General features: G+C 34.5%; 3 pseudogenes across 2 annotated transcripts; 1 reads left to right on the forward strand and 2 right to left on the reverse strand.

The window, feature by feature from the left end:
- The first annotated feature begins 1,072 nt into the window (after positions 1-1,072).
- LOC145577580 (putative pentatricopeptide repeat-containing protein At3g25970 pseudogene) lies at positions 1,073-3,292 on the forward strand (annotated as a pseudogene).
- A 2,176-nt stretch (positions 3,293-5,468) lies between these two features.
- On the reverse strand, positions 5,469-8,284 carry LOC145577585 (inositol transporter 4-like; annotated as a pseudogene). Its single transcript, XR_014098822.1, has 6 exons — positions 8,141-8,284; positions 7,825-7,894; positions 7,262-7,597; positions 7,025-7,132; positions 6,118-6,732; positions 5,469-6,022 (listed from the first exon to the last, which is right to left on the reverse strand). The product of XR_014098822.1 is annotated as an inositol transporter 4-like (transcript).
- A 1,249-nt stretch (positions 8,285-9,533) lies between these two features.
- LOC145577582 (inositol transporter 4-like) lies at positions 9,534-13,157 on the reverse strand (annotated as a pseudogene). Its single transcript, XR_014098821.1, has 6 exons — positions 13,012-13,157; positions 12,583-12,653; positions 11,669-12,003; positions 11,435-11,542; positions 10,527-11,141; positions 9,534-10,418 (listed from the first exon to the last, which is right to left on the reverse strand). The product of XR_014098821.1 is annotated as an inositol transporter 4-like (transcript).
- Between the last annotated feature and the right edge of the window lie 3,896 nt (positions 13,158-17,053).

Consider the following 17,053-nt stretch of genomic DNA (forward strand, 5'->3'; position numbering starts at 1 on the left):
TGACAACACAATATTTCTCAAAACTTCTTTCGTCTTCACCCTTCTCACTGTTACTTCAATTCTTTTGCAAATTCCAATCACATAAAGTTTTTGTGATTGTGGCTTTACAAGGTGACGTTAGAAGAATAGAAGCCCCCCTTCAAACTTACGGTATTTGTCATGTGGGCTACATTTTTTGTTTTGGAATTTACGGTATTTGTTTTTGGGGCTACCTTTTTTGTTTTGGGGTCTATTTTCTACCTATCTCGTACAATAAATTCCATAGAGTTTGACCTATCTATTATTTTGTAAATTATATTTTCGTCGAGATCAATAAAACTCTCCTCACGCTTGTTCATAGACTTAAACTCTCTTCTCCTTGTTCATATTCTTGATTATTGATTTTTTAAATCTTTCTTGCATATGTAATAACACATGATTATTTTGATACAATAATCAAACTCGAAATGTGACATAATGATTGATCATTCTGAAATTTTTAATAATAACCATTCATGATGTATATCACATAAGCTAGGCTTGAATCCCTTATCAAACCTCTTTTTGAAATCCTTGATACGCAGCACCTTTGAATCTGACACTAGGTAGTACGCGAATATGAGGTGAAATGGCCAAAGGAGAGCCCTATATAGAAGAAGGAACGTCTCTGAGGAGCCAAGAGATGATAGTATTATAAAAAAGGTTGCGCTCATTTGAAGCTTTGTTTTTTAATGGAAGTGTTTGGTTGAGAGAGGATCAATAGAGAGGTTCAATTCGAATGAAATGAATCCAACAATTTAGACGTAGAAGCTTTTTGAAAGTGATGTTTGTATCTGTGAAATAATTATTATATGAAAATATTATTCAAATTTACTACTTTTATCTATAATTTTGTAAAATTCACCAATTTACAATTTAATCCAATTAACTAAAAAACTAATAAAAAATTACTAATCATTCTTTTAATTAAACAACCAATATCATCAAACAGATGAAAGCGGAATATGTTAAGAACCTCTTGAAGCTGAAGTCGTACAAAGTATTTAGCTAAAGTAAATTTTAATTGTTTGGGCCGTAACTTGGGTTTTATCAGTATTTGTTGGGCCTTATTTCCTTCCATTTATAACTAACGTTAGTTTTTATGTCATGTAATTCTCTCTAATTTATTTCCCTCCAAAAAAACGGTAATTTAAATAGATGAATGAGGACTTTAAGATCAGTTGTAAAAAGCTGTTTCTACGAGGTTCCTTCCCTCCATTGTTACGCATTGAAGCTCGGAACCATAGAAAGCACTTACGATGCAAACGTTATTATAAGTGGATATACGAAACATGGTCATTTGAAGATTGCACACCAACTGTTCGACGAAATGTCTCGCAGAGATACTGTTTCTTGGAACACCATGATTGCTGGCTATGTAAATTCTGGATCTTTTGGTCTCTCTTGGGATCTTTTGATTGATATGAGACGGCGTGGATTCGCGGCCGATGAGTACACTTTTGGTAGTATTCTTAAGGGAGTTGCTTCCAATGGGGAGTTTATTTGTGGGGAGCAATTGCATTCTATGGTTATTAAGGTGGGGTCTCAATCTGATGTTTATACCGCAAGTTCCCTTTTGGATATGTATGCTAAGTGTGGGAGGATCGAGGATGCGTATTCAGTGTTTAAGATTATGCCTAACCGAAGTTCTGTCTCTTGGAATGCTATGATTGCAGGGTTTGTTGAGCAAGCTGATTTTGAGACTGCATTCGAGCTTTTCGATGGTATGGGAAAAGAGGGCGCAAAGATTCAAGATGGGACAGTTGCTCCCTTATTAACATTACTTAATGACCCTGATTATTTCAGGTTAACTATTCAACTGCATTCAAAGATTATCAGGCTTGGGTTGAGTACTAACAATATTGTTTGCAATTCTCTTCTTACGTCATATTCTGAGTGTGGTTCGTTGGAATATGCAGAGAAGATGTTCTATGGTGCCTTTGATGTTCATGATTTGGTAACTTGGAATTCCATGCTGGGGGCATACCTTCTACATAACAATGAAAGCCTGGCATTTAAAGTATTTGTTGATATGCAATTGTTTGGTTTCGAACCTGATATATATACGTATACCAGTGTTGTCAGAGCCTGTTTCAAAGAGGCACATCAGCTGTATGGAAAATGTGTCCATTGCTTGATAATAAAGCGGGGACTAGAGAATTCCACAGCAATAGCCAATGCATTAATAGCTATGTATATGAAGTCGACTGAAAAAGCTGTAGCAGATGCACTAAGATTGTTTGAATCAATAGACCCTAAAGATTCCGTGTCTTGGAATTCTGTTGTAACTGGGTTCTCACAGTTTGGCTTGAATGAAGATGCAATTAAGTTCTTTGGAAAGATGCGGTCACATAATTTTGGGATTGATCACTATTCTCTTTCTGCGGTTCTGAGATCTTGTGCAGACTTAGCAGCCCTGCAATTGGGCCGGCAAGTTCATGTTTTGACTCTTAAATCTGGATTCGAAACTAATGAGCATGTAGCTGGCTCCTTAATTTTTATGTATACTAAATGTGGCCTACTTGACGATGCTAGAAAGTCTTTTGAAGAAACCCCAAAAGACAGCCCGATTACTTGGAACTTTATCATTTTTGGGTATGCTCAGCATGGGCAAGGCAAAATCGCTCTTGAGCTTTTCCATCAGATGACAGAAAGTAAGGTGAAGCTTGATCATGTGACCTTTGTTGCAGTCCTAACTGCATGTAGTCACATGAGTTGGGTGGAAGAAGGTCGAAATGTTCTTAAAACAATGGAATCAAAGTATGGGATTCCACTAAGAATGGAGCATTATGCTTGTGCTATTGATATGTTTGGAAGAGCTGGGCTCTTAGGTGAGGTGAAGTCCTTGGTCAAATCAATGCCATTTGAGCCTGATATAATGGTGTGGAAAACTATATTGGGTGCATGTAGAAGCTGCAGAGATGTCGAATATGCAACTGAGGTAGCAAATCATCTGCTTGAAATCGCTCCTCAAGAGCACTGTAGTTATGTTATCCTGTCTGAGATGTATGTGCGTCTTAAGAGGTGGGAAGAAAAGGCTAATCTGACACGGTTGATGAGAGAAAGGGGGATAAGGAAGGTCCCAGGCAGCAGCTGGATAGAGATAAACAATGAAGCTCATGCTTTTAATGCCGAGGATAATTGTCATCCCAATGTCAAAGAAATATATGATACCTTGGAAGGACTTACGAAGGAAATTAAAATGCTAAAAGATGCCTCTAACTTAGAGATTTCTGTTGAGGAGTGGGCTCTCCTTGATGGATGCTGTGGTTAATTGCTGATGACTCACTGACAGTTCAAGCATGTACCGTGGACTTGGCAGCAAAGTTAGTTATTTGCACAAATCCATATTGAATTCTTGCAGAGTGCATTAGTAATCTTTAGGCTTAGCATGCTATCTGATTCATCAAATTATGACAACATGCTCAACCTTTGTTGTTTTAATTTGCATAAAATGGCAGTGACAATTAGAAATATCAGAGGATGTGGATGCCCAATTACGCTGTTATACAATATACATCAAACAAGATAAAACGGGTTATAGAGGGAGATTCCTCAGTGTTGAGCACAACTCTGGCGGCTGCTGTGTCACAATTCTGGATCATGTTCAAGGTGGTGTCTGTCAAAAGGTGAGTAAAATATCCTTATGCTAATATTTATGCTCTCATAACCTGCATCTTCAATAGAATGAGTACTTGAATTCGAATTGAATTTAATAAATGCATAGTTGTACTTGTATTGTTGCTCAAAATGGGAATGCACTTGGTATATTGATAAAAAGCATATTCTTATACAAAGAATTTTGTTACTGAAAAATAGCAATACAAAGACTTCTTACAGTGCGCACTGGATAATAACCCCAACGAGAATCAAATCCATCCCCTGATTTTCACATACTTCGTATTAGATTTTACTCATGGTAAAGTGTTTGTGCTCATTTGAGTATATGACTACTAAATCCGGACAGAGTATTACGTAACGTTATAAAGTTGTAGCCTTGCGGATGCACACATGACTGAATCAAGTCATGCACCACTTACAGTGACCATTACTTTGTAAATTCAAAGGGAACCTCACGTTTGAAAATGACTTCATGATGTAAGGTTAAAAGTGTTTTCCTAATTTGTTCTTTTTATTATCACGATTCTTCTTTACTACTTTTTTCCTTTGATAAAAAGAATGAAATTTTGGCATTGTTACTTGTTAGGATTTGTGTTGGCGTCTTTTCACTTGATTTTCTTTTTATCCTTTCTAATAGGCCGGGAGTGTGACTGTGTGAGTGGTGGTATTCATGACATGTAACAGCCACGGATCCATAAATAAGCTTTTGTGTCAAATTCCAATGAAACAAGCACACGTTTTGCTGTTTTTAATCACTAAAACAATTCAATTACAATGAACCACTTATTATTAGAATAAATCACAATTTAGCTCCTTTAGAAAAACATGTTAAAAAACAGTGATGATGAAAAAGGTTAGGGTCATGCCATGGGGAAATGACATGGAATATATGTTTAGTCGGTAAAGTCCCGAGATATATATCGATTTCCAGTTATTCTCATTGCAACGTGAGGTTCCCTTTGAATTTACAAAGTATATGGTCTTTGTTGATAAAGTTTGTATGAGCATAAGTTCACTTGCAATGATTATTGATTAGTTTAGCATATTAATTGTTATGGTTAATTTTTAGACTCGTCTCGACGCACGACAAGACGCATGACCTAAGAGACAGTGAAGCAGCAAAGGGCAGTGTATCCCCCAGGAAAATCGGTTTGACTAAGTCCTGCAATATATTCACTTCAGCAGTTTGTTCCTCCTAGTTTTATGGGATTTTTCCCCAGATAATTCAAAGGCAACAAGAAGATAGTCTCGAGACTAGGTCAAGCAACGGTCTCCTATTTTTGCGGAGGACGTTTGAAGCATCTTCAACGGATATCTCCAGCTTAGCTACCCTAGCATGATTATAGTATAAATAGGACGATATTTGTATCATTGAGGATCATCTCACTCATACTGCTTAGCACTTACATTCGAAAGCTCTCACAACATTGTAATCACCTATTTTTCATAGTGAATCGGTGGTCTTGCACCCACCCGCAGTTTTTCCCGCATTTGGGTTTTCTGCGTCATCAAAACACCTTGTCTTTTATTGTTTCAATTCACGCCTGTTTAGCAAATCACTCTAGCCGTCGTACGTCCCAGCCTTAGGACGCCCTTTGGCGAAATTTGGCATAAACATTAATGTTTATCATATTCCAATTTAAAACAAGTGACAGTATTTTTGAATTTATAAAAGAAAAGCTTAATTATGATTGTTTACTAACCCATTTTCAAAAAAAGGATATATACAAAACTTTAAAGAGAATTTTGTGAAAAATTTGATTCTTCGCGCAACCAACTACATTTACATAGAATTTGCAAGAAAGCTATTCCATCCGGCTTGTGCTTTTGATGTCTAAGTAAGAATTTCCGAAATCAATATCGTATTATGGCTAGCTTTGCTTATTTTACTTGATCACTACAATCAAGATTCACTAACTTTGTTCTCCTGCTTTTTTTCTCCACCTAGAAGCCTAGGCTTGAATCCCTTCTCTAGCATATGCTCCACCTCCTCAATGGGTAGACCTTTGGTTTCAGGCACCAAGATGTAGATAAAAATAAGTCCGATTATAGAGAAACCGGCAAACAAGAGGAAGGTTCCTGCTGATCCCAAGGCTTCAGTTAGGGTTAGGAATGTTTCACTAACAATGAGATTAGATGTCCAGTTAGCCACGGCAGCTATCCCTCCACCAATTCCTCTGTACCTCAAAGGATATATTTCTGAGTTGACGATCCATGGTGCTGTTCCCATCCCTGGGGAGAAGGATATAATGTATGCTCCTAGGAGAATGACAGCCAAAAAGCCTAATTTGCTTGGACAGCCTTCTGTAAAGTACGCTCTTCTCTCCTTTAGGCATTCTGCTTTTAAGCCATCTGTTTTTGACACACATGCTCCTGGATACAACTGATAATATACCGTAAAGAAGAGAAAGGAATCTAATTAATATGACTAGTACTTTGAAAATAACACAAGACATATGAAAGTTTCAGTAAGTGTACCTCATTTCCTTGATTTGCACAGAAAGCACAACCTGAGGTGCTTTTCAAACAAGTCATACAGTTCCAAGTTGCTGGATTTTGAGCATTGGAAAAAGCAGGACAAGTAGAGTTAACTCCAAAATGGGTAGATTCTGCAACACTGATTCTAGGAGCATGCGCAGCAGCTTGATAGAAGACAATAGCCAAGGCAATAAGGCATGTAATGATGCCAAACAAAGAGATGATCATAAGCCTTCTTCTCCCATACCTGTCAACAAACATCATGCTGACAATCGACCCAACTGCATTGAGTCCGGAGGTGATTAAAGAAAGAGCCATGGCCGTGCTTTTCGAGGCAATCCCTGCTAACTGCACAATTGTAGGGCTGTATTACATGATCGTATTGATACCCACAAACTGTTGAGCCACTTGAACTGTGACTCCAGCATATAGCCCTCTTCGAAAAACTTGGTTTGCCCAAGCATTCTTTATTTTGCTTAACATGTTACCTCCACCTACTAATTCATCCTCTGCTTTTTCAGAGTCAACTGATGCCTTGAGTGCTTTCATTTCCTCTTCCAACTCTTCCGCAGGATAGATCTTAGCCAAGATAGCTTCTGCCTCAGACACTTTTTCCTGATCCCAACAAAGACAGGTAAAAAAATTTCGTCAAAATCTTGGAGTCGACAAAGCTTGGGAGGTCTACATTGGCTACACATATACTCTGTACACAATTTCCCTATAATTGTTCAGAATTGGTGACAAAATCTTGTATAAGACGGTCTATTAATATGCAGTAACTTGCAGAAAAACCAGATAATGTACTATACTGTTTTTTGTAGAGGCAACTTTAAACATCTGCTAATAATATGTAAAATGTCTCACATGAGACTTGCCGAAGTTACTGTTGCACATAATTCACACATACCTTTCTGTAAAGCCATCTAGGAGACTCTGGAAGGGACAGCATCAAGATTAGTTGCACTAATGCTGGTATAGCAGCCAACCCCAACATCCATCTCCAAGTCCCCTTAACCTGATTAACAATACACAGGACCGTGTGCACATCTAAGTATGTTTGTAAGAATATAAATCACAGTATAACAGTATCCACAAGAACTAAAAACTTTCCAAATATATACACGTAGAACATAAGATACATTACCCGAGTGAAACCAAGGTTGATGAGGTAAGATAAAAACTGGCCTCCTGTGATGAGAAAACCATTACTGCTAACAAGGGCACCTCGGATCCTGCTTGGGGAAGTCTCGGATATGTATAATGGCGAAGTCATGGAAGCCATTCCGACTCCTAGGCCAACGAATATTCGTCCAAGAATGATCACCCATGGAGCAGGAGCGAAGGACATGATAACAGCACCAATGAAGAACAAAACATCAGCAATTATAATTGTTGGTCTCCTCCCTATCTTATCATTTAGCCACCCTCCGAGTCCTGCTCCGATGATTGCTCCTGCAACCGCCATTGACACAATGGTTTCCTACCAAACAAATCATTCACAAAAAAAATCTCAAAATTTCATTTCATTGTTACTCCTCACATCAAAATTTCTACTACTCAAAAAACATGTCAATCGAAAGAGCATTAATCACGGAGTACATGTTGGAACCTATCTGATGCAACATACGTAAATAACACCTAAAGAATGCTATTAATATAAATTAAAGACAATAATTTTGGGTTTTAGTGAGTAACATACTAATATACCTGCAACCATGTTTTTTGTTCCACTTCTTTAAAATCTTCCTTATGTAAAGAAGACCCCCCGATATAACACCTACACAATCAATTTAATCATCATTATTCACCACCAATCCTCTTCAAGCATAAAACATTGACATAAATTTTATACATTTACACAATAACCACCGCACATAATATAAACCCCGCCTTAGACACAAGCATTACAGATTGTGTCTAAGGCGGTTTTGGTTCACATGTACGCAACCTTACCTCTATTCAATCAAAGCGAATGTAAATTGAGTAAAATTAATAAACAAGAAGATTTAAAAAGCAAGCAAACCTGTGTCATAACCAAAGAGAAGACCTCCAATGCCAGCAGAAAGAGCAAGCCTCATAATATAAGGAGTTTTTCCAATTGTTCTGAAACATTCTGTAAACTCTGTTCTGTCTGCCTTTACAATTCCACCTTCCACCATTTTATTTTGCAAATTTCTGTCCCTTTATTTTTAAGAAATCAAAATATTTCAGTATTTATTAAGAAAGTGAAAGAGAAAAAGAGGAGGAAAAAAGGAGAGAAATTTGTGTTACTTTTTTTTTTTTCAATAAATTTTTGTCACAAGTAGTGCGAGTATTTCCTTAATGATTTGGAGTCGAAGTAAATTATAACTAAATGACGTTGTATGAAAAGTTAAAACCAATCAGAATACTCTGGAAATCTGGATAAAGAAAGATATGAAGAAGAAATTTCTTTTTTTGTTGAGGAGTAAAATTTAATTTAATTTGCTTGTTTGTTATTCATTGTTTGATGAACAATAAATTTCTTATAATCCGGGTGTAGAAAATCGACGTCATCTTGTATAGTTGTACTCGTACTCTATCTTGGACTACATGAGAATTAAATTATGGATTATTCTAACAAATTACTAATGGATTAAGTATAAGACTAAACGATTAAGGATTGATTAACTTGGTCATCGGTATATTATACGCTTTTGTAGTGATTAAAGGGATAATTCTAAGCAGAGGATATTAGGATTGGTATAATGTACATATTTATTACTTCTATTATTATGATCTATCAAATATTCAAATCCATTTCACAATGAGGTTAAAAAAGGAATAAAATGAATATGTATGGAAGGTAATAACATAAATAAGGAAAATTCTAAAAGCAAAGGTTGAAAGATATTTTGTTATTATAAAATTTAATTATTTATATACTTTGGTGCTTCATTTAGTAATTACTCCATGATATACAACATTTGTATCCATAATTGTGGATATAGAAATTGTGTCCAATATTAACATACACCAAAGAACGGTTGTTTAGTGGCCTTATGAAATCTAATAAACTTGTAAAAAAAAAACATAAAATCTATTAACCTAAACACTAATCGTAAGTTCATAACACCCTATATTTATCTATTAAAAACATCACGTCTACAATTGTTAGTTTTATTATCAATTTTTAATTGTTTTTTCATATAGTTTTAGGACTTTTATCGTTTTTTTTTTTCTTTTTTCTTTTTAAAATTTTTTTTTTAAATTTTTTTTTATTATACGACCATATATAATCTATGTCCCTCTCTCTTCCCTAACGCTTCTCCCTTCTTTCTCTTCTATACTGTCTCATTTGCCTCTTTGCACCATCGACTCCCCTCCTCCACAACAAATTAACAATGCATGATTATGTTCAACATTTATCAATTGATTTTTTTTTTTAATTTTTTTTTTTGTTTTGAAAGAAGCATTTGTTTTTTTGTTTTTTTAAGAGCAAAGGTTGTATACTTGCATGAGCATAAATCCACTTGCAATAATTATTGATTAGGTTAGCATATTAATGTTGACCATATTCTAATTTTAAACAATAGACGGTACTTTTAATTTGACTTTAGAAAAAGAAAGCTTAATTTTAAGTGATTACAATCAATTTTCGAGGGAAAGATATATACAAGCATTAAAAAAAATACACATTTGATGAAGGATTTGATTCTTCACGCAACCAAGCAAATACAACAACTCAGAAATTGCAAGAAAGCTATTCCATCAAGCTTGCGCTATTGATGGCTTAAGTAAGAATTTCCGAATTCATAATCGAATTATGGCTAGCATTGCTTATTTTACTTGGTCATGACTAATCAAGATTCACTACTTATGTTCTCCTGCTTTTTCCCTTCACCTAGAAGCCTAGGCTTGAATCCCTTCTCTAGCATATGCTCCACCTCTTCAATGGGTAGCCCTTTGGTTTCAGGCACCAAGATGTAGATAAAAATGAGACTGATTATTGAGAAACCGGCGAATAAGAGGAAGGTTCCTGCTGATCCCAAGGCTTGGGTTAAGGTTAGGAATGTTTCACTAACAATGAGATTAGCTGTCCAGTTAGCCACGGCAGCTATCCCTCCACCAATTCCTCTGTACCTCAATGAGTATATTTCTGAGTTGACGATCCATGGTGCTGTTCCCATCCCCGGGGAGTAGGATATAATGTATGCTCCTAGGAGAATGACAGCCAAAAAACCAAATTTGCTAGGACAACCTTCTGTGAAGTACACTCTTCGCTCCTTTTGACATGCTGCTTTTAAGCCATCTGTTTTCGACACACATGCTCCTGGATGCAACTGATAATATATCGAAAAGAAGAAACAAAGAGCCAAATTAATATGACTAGTACTTTGACAATAATTATGTTAAAAAGCAAAGACAATAAGAAGTTTTAGTAAGTTTACCTCATTTCCTTGGTTTGCACAGAAAGCACAACCTGAAGTACCTTTTAAACAGGTCATACAGTTCCAAGATGCAGGATTTTGAGCAGTGGTATAAGCAGGACAAGTAGAGTTGACTCCAAAATTGCTAGTTTCCGAAAAACTGATTCTAGGAGCATGCGCAGCAGCTTCATAGAAGACAATAGCTAAGGCAATAAGACATGTAATTATGCCAACCAAAGAGATGATCATAAGCCTCCTCCTCCCATGCCTGTCTACAAACATCATGCTGACAATCGACCCAACTGCATTGAGTCCGGATGTGATTAAAGAAAGAGCCATTGCAGTGCTTTTCGAGGCAATCCCTGCAAACTGCACTATTGTGGGGCTGTAGTACATGATCGTATTGATACCCACAAATTGTTGAGCCACTTGAACAGTGATTCCAGCATATAGCCCTCTTCGGAAAACTTGGTTTCCCCAAGCATTCTGTATCTTGCTTAACATGTTATTTCCACCTACTAATTCGTCTTCTGCCTTTTCAGAGTCAACTGATGCTTTGAGTGCTTTAATTTCCACTTCCAATTCTTCCTCAGGATAGATCTTAGCCAAGATAGCTTCTGCCTCAGACACTTTGTCCTGATCCCAAAGAAAGGGAGAAAAATTCGTAAATTCCTTGGGAGTAAACAAAGCTTGAGAAGGTCTACATTGAATACATATATACACAACTTTCCCATAATAAGTGTTTGGATTTGGCGGCAAAATCTTATATGAGACGGTATTTTAATACTTAGTAACTTGCAGAAAAACCAGATAACAGTTTACTGTTTTTTTGTAGAGGCAACTTTAAACATCTGATAATAAATATGTAAAAGGTCTCAGGTCTCACATAAGACTTGCCAAAGTTAAAGTTGCACATAATTCACTCATACCTTTCTGTAAAGCCATCTAGGAGACTCCGGAAGGGACAACATTAGTACTAGTTGCACTAATGCTGGAATAGCAGCCACCCCCAGCATCCATCTCCAAGTCCCCTTAACCTGAATAACAATACACAGGACCATGTACACGTCTAAGTTTGTTTGTAAGAATATAAATCACAGTATAACATTTTTCACAAGAAACTAAACTTAGCAAAATAAATGTAGCACATACAGATGCATTACCTGAGTGAAACCAAGGTTGACGAGGTATGATACAAACTGGCCTATTGTGATGAGCAAACCGTTAGTGCTAACAAGGGCACCACGGATCCTGCTTGGGGAAGTCTCGGATATGTATAAAGGTGAAGTCATAGAAGCCATTCCGACTCCTAGGCCAACGAATATTCTGCCAAGTATGATCACCCATGGAGCAGGAGCAAGGGACATAATAACAGCACCAATGAAAAACAAAACATCAGCAATTATATTGTTGGTCTCCTCCCTATCTTATCATTTAGCCACCCTCCTAGTCCTGCTCCAATGATTGCTCCTGCAACCGCCATTGACACAATGGTTTCCTACCAAACAGATCATCCACACGAAAATCTCAAAACTTCATTGCATTGTTACTCCCTCTCAAGTTGTATAGCAGAGATTGTTTACTTAAATGAGTATATATTATCATTGTTTAGTCCTAATTAATTATGTTTACATTTGAACATAAGACATCAAATTTCTACTACTCAAAACATTCTTTGAGTAAGTAATTTGATGGTCTACACTCTACAATTCAATCAAAAGAGTATTAACTACGTAGTACACTATAAGATGTGTTATTTATACTCGTATTAGACATGTCAAACACGTTGGTCGTGTCCATTCTTAAATTTCACTCTAATGTGGTCAGATTTTGCTCAATTGAGCAGATTTATAAAAGTCTAAGCAGGTTTGAATTGGGTTTACATCAATCAATTTCAAATTCAAATCGAGTCAATTTTAGACACGTTAAGTTGGAACCTGAAGCAACATACGAAAATAACACCTAAATAATGCTAATTCATATTAATTTTCTTGTGAGATACATGTAATGCCATAGTCCAAACTTTGGTATCATCGAGATAAAGTCTAAGCAACAATCACAAAAATTAAAAACAAACCTGCAACCATGTTTTTTGTTCCACTTCTTTAAAATCTTCCTTAATGTAAAGAAGAGCCCCCGATATAACACCTACACAATCAATTTAATCATCATTATTCACCACCAATCTTCTTCAAGCATAAATCTTGACATAATTTTATACATTTATGGAATATAACCACCATACATAACATAAACCCCGCCTTAGACACACGGCGTTACACACCATAAATTGTTATACACACCCGGGTGCACGGTGCACCCAAGGGTATTATTTGCTATTGTACATTTTATCGTCAAATGAGCAAACAAACACCTTTAGGTGTACCGTATATAACAACCTCTCGCCTGAGACGGGTTTGGTTCACATGTACGCAACCTTACTAATCAACCTAATTAAACGGAAATCGAGTAAAATTAATAAACAAGAAGGTTAAAAAAAACAAACCTGTATCATAACCAAAGAGAAGACCTCCAATGCCAGCAGAAAGAGCAAGCCTCATAATATAAGGAGTTTTTCCAATTGTTCTGAAACATTCTGTAAACTCTGTTCTATCCGCCTTCATAATTCCACCTTCCACCATTTTTTAGCAAATTTCTTTTTTTTTTTAAAAAAAAAAAAAAAGAAATCAAAACATTCAAGATTTCAGTATTTAAGAGAGTGAAAGAGAAAAAAAAGAGAAACTTATGTTTTTTTTAAAAAAAAATCACATGTAGTGCGAGTATTTTCTTTAATTATTCGCAGTCAAAGTAAATAATATAATATGACGTCGTTTGAAAGTTGAAACCAATCAGAACAATCTGGATAAAGAAAGAAATTATAAATTTATCTTACCCTTTATTTATTTATTTATTTGTTTGTTTGTTATAGTACTTTGTTTGATGACCAATTAATTTCTTATAATACGAGTGATTAGGTGTAGGATTAACGATTTAACCTTGTAAAGTTGAACTCGTACTCCATCTAGGACTATTAGAAGATTAAATTATGGATTATATTATCATAAATTACTCAATGATTGAGTATCAGATTAAAAGATTGCCTTCCGAAGATAATATTGTATGGTCTAAGATAAGAATCAATGTTAGTCTAGTACTCTAGTCCATATTTATGTTAGTTTGTTCAAATTGAGTTATACTCTACCCAAGTTGAGTTTTAGTTGAGCTCTGTTTTCTTTCTTGATTAAAACTTGTTTATGTGTAAGATCTAATTATAACTTAAGTAGACTTTCGTGAAAATTTGTTATTATACACAATGTTACGACACAATAGAGGAGAAATATTTTTTCAATTACTGATTTAGGGTCTGTTCACATTTACTTAATTTCAGTTCAGTTCAGCTCTAATCAGTTCAGTTCAGCTCCAATCAGTTCAGTTCAGTTCAGATCTTAATTTTCCTCTCTCATAAAATATTCATTTCAGCTCCAATCAGTTCAGTTCAGTTCAGATCTTAATTTTTCTCTCTCATAAAATATTCATTTCAGCTCCAATCAGTTCAGTTCCGCTCCAATCAGTTCAGTTCAGTTCAGCTCTGCTCAGTTCAGTAATGTGAACAGGCCCTTAGTGTTTAGTACATCAAATTTATAAGACATGTTATAATACGGAGTATATATATTATAATGATAACAAAAAAACACACACAACTCATACCGTCATACTCTGTATTAAAACGAACTATTAAATTCATTTCACAATGATGCAAAAAAGGAATACAATAAACATGTATGGAATGTAAATTGTCATAGCTTTTTTTTTTTTTTTGAGAAAAAATTGTCATAGCTTAAATAAAGAAAACATTAATAGCAAATGGAGATCAGACAAGTATTTTTTTTGCTAAAAAAAATATCAAAAGACAGTTTAAAAGCATTTTGAAAGACATCAGAAATACTTTTCTAATGGAAAAAGTTTTAGAAATGAACCTCAAAGTTGTAACACGACTTCTTTATTATTCGACAAAGTTGTACACATCCAATGAGTAAAGATGGACCAATGTATAAGTCAAAAATATAAGCGGTATAATGTAATAAAGGTAAAAAAAAAAAATGCTTTTTAGAATTTTAAAAAAGAAAAAGAAAAAAAAAAGAAAAAAGAAAAAAAAAAACCGAATGTGAATGAGATGCTTTAGAATTTATGTAGATTTACGTGATTTAATTTGGTATATGTACTCCGAAATTGTGGATAAGGATTATTACTCTCATCCTAAATTCAATTCATTGCATTACATTATCGAATTGGATAAGTTGAAAGAATTTTGCTGAAAAAAGCTAAAAAGGTTGAAATTCCCAATTAAGCACTTTGGAATGTACCTATTCCGATAATAACATACTCCATATATGGTTGTGGTGTCATAAGTTGGCATTATTCATCGTAATTCCCAAAACTAGTAATTAAATAAAATGAGTTGCCATTCGATAAATAGCTAATTGGCCATTGCATACGATGAATATACAAAAGAAGATAAGATAAAATATAGCAAATTTTGTTTCATATTAGGGTCATATATATATATATATATATATAGACCCATAGATGCTATCTCTAACCAAAGATAACCCTGTACAATTCAATGACGGTTAGCATTGGTTATAAACTTGTGCAAGTGACGATGATTGAAATTACGAAAAAATAATAAATTTTGAGATTGCTCAAAGATATCCTAATCCTATTTGATAAGAACTCTATTAATATTAATAAATAATTAAATGCATATATATCACGCACCTTTAAACGAAAAGTAAGAAGATAAATAAAAATATATAGATAATAGATTGAGGGAGTATGAAATGAAAGGAAAGCTTCCTTATCCTTAAGTAACTTTGATCATCGTTAGCTTACTAAAATGTTAGGGTTAAAGGAATATGTGAAAAGTCATACATAATTTGACATTTAAGGTACATATCATTAAAATCCAGAATGAATCAATTCTAAATTTACTCTTATAATTTTTGTGAGAAGACTCACAAGCATACAAACTTCAATACTCCATACTTCCATACCAAAATTTAAATTACTAATCTATATGATTATTGTTTTTTTGAAAATTTAGGTTAAAGGTTAGGTAAAGGCTACAAAGATAATCCGTGCATAGTTTGAAATCTAAGGTACATATATACGCATATACATAGTAAAATCAGAAAACTGAAAGGCCAACGATCCATTTCTAAAAGTCCACTCTGATGAATCTTATGAGAAGACTCAGAAGCCTACAAACTTCATTACTCCACAACAAAGACTATGTAGTCTACGTTATTGTCAAAAAGGACTAATGGTCTATGATAACATGCATATGTTGATGGCAATTGTACCTACTGTGATTAATATTTAGTCAATTCAAGCAAGTGACTCATTTATCCTTAAGACTTTTTTATATTAATAGAAAAGTATTAAGAGCAGTAAAATTATTAATTCTTGACTCTTCCATTGGTAAATTTAGAATATTCAATTAAATCAATTTAAGTTGTCTTTCATCACTGCATTTCTATATTGTATGTTGCACTGTATTTTACTTACCTTCTGGTTTTTTAGTTGACACGTATATTTCTTTTTAGAAAGTTTTTTTAGTTGACACATTTTCTTTTTGGGTAAGTTTTATACTTGCTTTTTTAGTGCACCTCACTTACTTTATCATTCTAAATAGTGTGAGGTAATAAAAAGTTTGTCAAATTGAAATAAAATAAAATAAAAGTGAATCAAACTTCGTAAAACACCAAAAACAATATGGATATGATAAAACAATTATTCTACATATCCATCTTTTGTTTGTTTTTGTGACCCTGCCTATACCCGATCATGTGCAACCTAGGATAGCATATATATGAAAGAATATCTTGGTCAGCCTACCATGTAAAGTTGTAAGTAACATGTGAAAATAAAGATTTTAGAAAAATATTTAGTTTAGGAAATAAATCGTATCAAAAGAATACAAAATTGTAACTTACTAAAATTTTATGAGATGTGTGTAATAAGTCCTTGAAGATTTTAAACTCAGAGTTGTTGTGTTGTGTGATTAGTGGTGCCTTAGAAGCGAATTATTCCACCACCATCCATGTGATCAATGTCTCTCTAATCCGATAATAAAACTATATATCTACACAATCCGTTACACTAAAATTTGAAAACTAAAAACCACTCAAGAACTCACAAGAATATTTTTGTAGAAAAATCCAAATAATTCTTACATTAACTAATTAGTTGTGTTACATAAATACTCAATTTGGTGGGAAATATGAACACCAAAAAATTGACTTAAATTACGGATATAAACTCCCAAAAAAAGTTAAAAATCAATAAAAGTTAATTTTAGACGAGAGAAATACTCCATACTTTTGTTTACAAGAATAAAAAAAAGACTCGACTAGTAAAGTTTTTTTTTTTGACGGGGACTAGTAAAGTTAAAGAAAGTAAATTTGTGTGTCTAAGCTGTCTTAATTTACGTTCCCAAAAAAATTGGGTTATTAGCCAACACTGTAACAACTACCTAGTGACTGTTA

Source organism: Chenopodium album, chromosome 14, assembly GCF_948465745.1.
Source record: "Chenopodium album chromosome 14, dcCheAlbu1.1, whole genome shotgun sequence".
Classification (NCBI taxonomy): Eukaryota; Viridiplantae; Streptophyta; class Magnoliopsida; order Caryophyllales; family Amaranthaceae; genus Chenopodium; species Chenopodium album.